The following is a 6,000-nucleotide window of genomic DNA, read 5'->3' as shown; positions in this document are numbered from 1 at the left end:
GGATAATCCTGCTTCTTTTCTTTGTTGGAATTTCCCACACACCAGGATTCTCAATTCATCTCCCAACCTCTCCAGATTCTGTGTGTGTGACATCATCAGACATTGCCAAGGAGCACAAATAGAAACATAACAAGCAGATGGTTGCTGATAGTGTCATAAGGGCTCCATTAGTGCTGCCTAGGAAACTGAGGCTGAGAGTTCTAGATCTCTGGTGCAGTGGTCACTTTCCTTGGAGACTTGGAAGGAGGCAGTTGGAGCTGTGTTAGCTTGTGAGAGCTGCAATTTCTTTAAACACTGACATTTATTATTGAGCTTGAATACTACTACAACTGGTAAGGTCATTTATATGTTAGAATGCTTGACTGAGGGTCTTATTTAGAGGTTTGTGGATGGGATACTCAGTCAAAATGTGACAGATACTTCTTCCCCTATGTTACAAGTGCTTTAGATTATAATACACTTGGAATTTGATGGATGGGATATCTGTGATGTTTTGAATCTAAAACATTGTGTTAATATTAAACTTAAATAGAATATAGACATTGTTCTACCTCCAAAGGCCTGTGTATTTAAAGAATCCATGTGCACTTACATAAACACACACACATACTGGGGACAAATGATGAAAATTTACGTTAAAGTTCAGGGACTAGTGTTTATGCATTAGGGGAATAGATGTGAGGTAATGTGGTTTTAGGTTAGAGGTTTAGGGGATTATAGTTAAGATTTTGAGGTACAGATTTAAGTGTTAAGGGTTTTGGGTATAATGTTAAGGAGTGAAAAGGTTAGGAGTGACGGTTATGACGGTTATAAGTGCTAGGGTTTATTATTGTGGGATATACGGTATTAGGATTGACACTTTTGGGTTTAGGGTTAATGGATTAAGGGAACAGCGATTAACACATTGAGTATAAGGTATAGGGCCTAAGGGGATGGCTTAAGTATTTCAGGAATCTTTTTAAGGTTATGGTGAAGAGGGTAAAAAGTGTAGGTTTATGATTAAAGCAACCCTGATATTACATCTCTTTAATAATATAGAGGAACATGTTTTACATATGAGTTATGCTAATGAGTATTTTTTTATATTTTATTAATCTGTATGAAAAATATGCAGGTTAACTTTTCATACTAACATTGCACTCGATTTATTTCAATGGAACACACATGACTTTCCAGCCATCTATTTATCAGTAAACAACATGAATTATCTAGGTACACAAACACATACACTCAAACACACACCTCTTGAGTATGTAGTTTTATTGTTATCTATAATAGTTCCTACGACAATCATAGATCTCTCTCTGATCCTCTTCTTTCTTAGCTTTAAACTAAGTACCCATAGAAGTTTGTTCACTAAGCACCAGTTTAGATGATTTCTCATTTCAAAAAGATTATTATTTATGTTTACATGTTTAATTTGTTTATGATTAGTTGTGTTTGCTTGTATATTTTCAAAACATCTATAAATGTGGTAATTGAGCGTGAAGTGTTTTAATTGATAGGGGATGAAGTCTGTACATATTACGACATACCTAATTTGTAAATTTCTTTCATTGACAAACATTCCCTTAGTGGTTCCAAGTTGATGTTTTGAAGTGAAAAATACTTTTGTTGATTTATTGTCCTCAAAAAGTTACAGGCATCTCTAGTTTTTGCTTAGCTATTTCGTTTTCTGGTAAGTTGTGCTTGTTGCTGCACTGTTGGGCTGGTATTGTTGTTATTAAACTCTGCTCTTCCTTCTGTATTTTCATGTGAGTCTTGTGTTTGAGGTCTGTCAGGCTGTACACCTGTGTTATGAACCTGTGCATTGGTAAGGTATAGGAGAAAAACGTATAGGCTGTGGGGAAAAGAAGAAAGATTACTTGTGTTCTGTTGAAACACTATTTACCATCTAGAGATATCTAATATATGTTGACGTTAGGTTTGGGCTTGTCGACCTATCAAATAGGAAAAGGTGAGATACCTATGAGGTATATTTGCATCCAATCAATGTCAGTGGTGATGGTTTCAATATCTCTTGGTCAGCCTTACAACCTGCAGAAATATTACTATTTAGTGGGCTGGTAATATGAGTTCTAAATGTTGAAAGCAGCAACAGAATGAGTTGGTGTTCGAACTTGCCCTCTAAGCCAGGTCACCCCAGATTTTTGCCTTCTTTCGCTGAACACAGTTATGTTGGCTTTTAGGACTCTGTGCACATTGCTCCTGATAATCACTGGTAAACTGATTGTGCTTTCCCATTAAAGCAGAGTAAATTTGACCTAGACCTGACTGGTACATTTAATTTACTTGTAAAACCCTAGTACATGGCACTAAATGTGCCCACTGCCTGCAAATTAAATGCTACTAGTGGGCTGCAGCACTCATTGTGCCCCCTCTCCCTAACTAAGGTAGCACTGCAAAACATATCTTACTTCTGCCACTAAATCTGTAGTGCAGTTTTTAACTAAACTGCCATTTCAACCAGGCACAACATGCCTTTTGCTAGGCCTAAGCATTCTTGTTTAATACTTGTAAGTCACCCCTAAGGCAAGCCCTAATAGTTCATATGGCAGGGTGCAGTGTATTTAAAAAGTAGCAAAGGTTTACTTCAGTTTTACATGCCCTGACAATGAGAATATCTTAAAGGCATGATTCCCTGTCTCCCCTTTGTCACCCTGGACAGTTTTGAGCCAAATATAGGAAAGAGTGAAATTTAGACAAATGGGACGTCCCTCACCTGCAGACTGGCACTGGAAATAAAAGTGGTACCTTCAAAACCTCTCATCAGAACATTACTTGACCTGTGTAAGATTAGGAAGAAGAACTGTCCTGCATTTGAAGATGGAAGATTGGACCTGCTTGACTTGGGCTCAGGCTCCATGGAAGTGACTCCAAGAGTTAGTTGACTGACCTCCTGTTTGAGCTAAAGGGACAAGGCATGCTTCCAGGAGCCTCCCTGCAACTGAAAAGCTGACCAGCAGCAACTGGGCCTGCCTGAGCCCTTCTGCCGGCCTCTGCTGGAGTGAACTCTGATCCCCAATAGGTGCCCATCCAAGTCATGGACCCTTGGCTAGCATTAGAGTGTTCCCTTCTTGTCTGAAACCGCAAGCCCTGAGTCCCAGGTGAAGATTCTGAAGTTTTTGGCCACTGTGCGACTGCGAATGGACTCCTCATGTCACCCGACAACCATCTGCAATGCCTGCCAGCGTGAATCTCCTGCGACGACCTGCTCTTCATGTCCGCTCCTAGATCCAGCACCACGCAAACAAATGATGGATGGACTGCTGAATGAATCAAACATTGACACCCACTCAAGAGATCTGGGTTAAATTTATCGATATTTTGCTCCCAATGCCATCCCACTTTAGACACAGCCATATGCAAAACAGTCTTGACCCTGCTTATCATGGTAACAGTCTAGACCAAACTGAAAAGCCAGGCCATCCTTGGACCAGACACAAGCATCCTGGGACCGATTTTGGAGTATCACCCCTCATCAGCCATGCTAGCTTTAATCCAGTGCGACAGTGAGCAAGGGACCCATGTCTGGGCATACCCGTCCCACTTAGGGTGAAAAGTGCTATGCAAACAAATGATGACAGGAATGCTGAATTAATCAAACATTCATCCCCAGTCAAGAGATCTGGGTTAAATCCATTGTTCCTTTGCTCACCATACCACCCTAGCTTAGACCCAACCATATACAAATCAGTCTTGATCCTGCTCCTCATGGAAACAGTCCAGCCCGAACTGTCAAGAAAGTCCTGCTCTGGACCAGAAGCAAGCATCCTAGGACCGGTTTCGGGGCATCACCCCTCATCAGCCAAGCTAGCTTGAATCCAGTGGCACAGCCAGCAAGGAACACACATCTGAGCTTACTCATCCCACTTAACGTGAAAAGTTCAGAGCAAACAAATGATGGACGGAATGCTGAATGAATCAAATGTTGACCCCCAGTCAAGTGATCTGGGTTATAGCCATCATTATTGTGCTCACTATATCATCCCAGTTTAGACCAAGCCAAATGCAAAACAGTCTTGAACCTGCGTCTCATGGTAACAGTCTAGACCGAACTGAAAAGCCAGGCCATCCTTAGACCAGACACAAGCATCCTAGGACCGATTTCGGAGTATCACCACTCATCAGCCATGGTAGCTTCAATCCAGTGCAACAGTGAGCAAGGGACCCATGTCAGGGCATACCCATCTCCCTTAGGGTGAAAAGTGCTATGCAAACAAATGATGGAAGGAATGCTGAATGAACCAAACATTCATCCCCAGTTAAGAAATATGGTTTAAACCCATTGCTCTTTTGCTCTCCATGTCATGCCAGTTTAGACCCAGCCATATACAAATCCGTGTTGATCCTGCTTCTCATGGGAACGGTCCAGCCTGTACTGTCAAGCAAGGCCTTCCTTGGACCAGAAAAAAGTATCAAAGGACCAATTTCGGAGCATCACCCGTCATCAGCTAGGCTAGCTTAAATCCAGTGGCACAGTCAGTAAAGGACACACATCTAGGCTTACTCATCCCACTTACGGCAAAAGTGCTCAGCAAACAAATGATGGACGGAGAGCTGAATGAATCAAACATTCACTCCCAGTCAAGATAACCAGCACCAGCACAGTAGACTGCAATGACTGCCAAAGAGAATCTCTAGCAACATCAATAGATTTGGGATTTGTCTTGCGTTGTGTTATCACTTTGTTACTTTGTTTGCATGCTGCATAAGTACTATGCGCATTAACCCTATCTTAAGCATAAGTGATCTTGTGCCAAAGCACCAGAGGGTAAGCACAGGTTTACTTAGTGACTTTTGTGGTTAACCAGACAAGGATTATGTTTATTACTTGAGTGATGCTTCCACCCCTCTCACCCAGTTTCTAACGCTTGGTCAGTTTAAATTAATTGTTTATGAATGAAGCCAAAGCAGAGTTATCAGTACATGCCTGGAAGGTCTCTCAGGTGCAAGGAATTCTTTTAAATGAGCCCACATGGATGACCTCAGAATGAATCTATCCTTTGTGGCAGAGGGGCCAGTGACGCAGGGTTTTCAATTATCTCTATCCAGACCTTTTCAAATGATTGTCGCTAATGGTGCTTAAATCAGACATTTTAACATAACACTCTTAGGCTAAACAAGACCATAGGAATTTCATGTGCACCTTGCAAAAAAAAGTTATTGCAACAAAGTGCCATCATCAATTGTATATTTTCCCCAAAATAATTTAGCCATAAAGGACACTTTACAGTTCTTCAAATTTAAGTTGAACCACAAAGTACCATCACCCTTTACATTATCCGTTTAACCCACTAATACATTTTGAAGCTGATTATTGACTTAGATCTCTTGCAATTTCTCATGCATCAACTAAACATTTTGGACTAGCGATCATTTAACACAACTGCCATGTTTTGCACGCAGGGGTCCTAGGTAGAATCAAATAGATGATGAGATGGAAGCTTGAGTTGTCTATGATCAGGGCTGGACTGAGAACCAAAACAAGACCCGGCAAAGTGCTCGGCGGACGGCCTGGGGGGTTAGGGGTGCGACCTAGCTGTTTGCCAGTGCCGGTTTCGGACGATTTTGTTACAGGGTCCGATATTATAGCTGTGCTGCAAAAACAGCCCTGTAACAAAAACAACACCCCACAGGATAAAAACCATCCCTCACACTGACGGCCCACCGGGGAAAAACCTAGTGCCCGCTACGCCCAGTCTGGCCCTGTCTATGATGCATCTCAGAACCCTGAGGCAAAAGCCATTGCCTTACTCATTGATAAGCCTGATATTTTGCCTCCCACCACCCCTCTCTTTAAATCTTTCTCCTGCCAAAATATAAAAACATTATTCCTGGCCTCTGGCTACCCTACCACATTTCTCTCTAGAGCTTTCCTTTCCTTCCTTGCTCAAAGTTGTGCTCTCTGCTCTTCATCCAATGCTGACAGGCTCTCTGAGAGCCATGGCAGGATAACCTGGAACTGATTTATCAGTTTGCAACAGTATGAAACAACGT

General features: G+C 41.8%; 1 protein-coding gene across 2 annotated transcripts in view; it reads left to right on the top strand.

The window, feature by feature from the left end:
- Positions 1-223: 223 nt before the first annotated feature.
- The window catches only part of LOC144829026 (uncharacterized), a 77,819-nt gene continuing 72,042 nt past the window's right edge, over positions 224-6,000 (top strand). Inside the window, exon 1 of one of the 2 annotated variants that reach the window (XM_078687741.1) lies at positions 224-332. The gene's annotated coding sequence lies outside the window, so the exon portion shown is untranslated. The remainder of the gene's footprint in view (positions 333-6,000) is intronic. The other variant, XM_078687740.1, reaches the window with a different exon arrangement.

The sequence above is a fragment of the Lissotriton helveticus genome, chromosome 4_1 (genome assembly GCF_964261635.1).
Source record: "Lissotriton helveticus chromosome 4_1, aLisHel1.1, whole genome shotgun sequence".
In the NCBI taxonomy this organism is placed as follows: Eukaryota; Metazoa; Chordata; class Amphibia; order Caudata; family Salamandridae; genus Lissotriton; species Lissotriton helveticus.
Note: the sequence above shows the minus strand (reverse complement) of the source record. Positions and strands in the feature narration are given on the sequence as shown.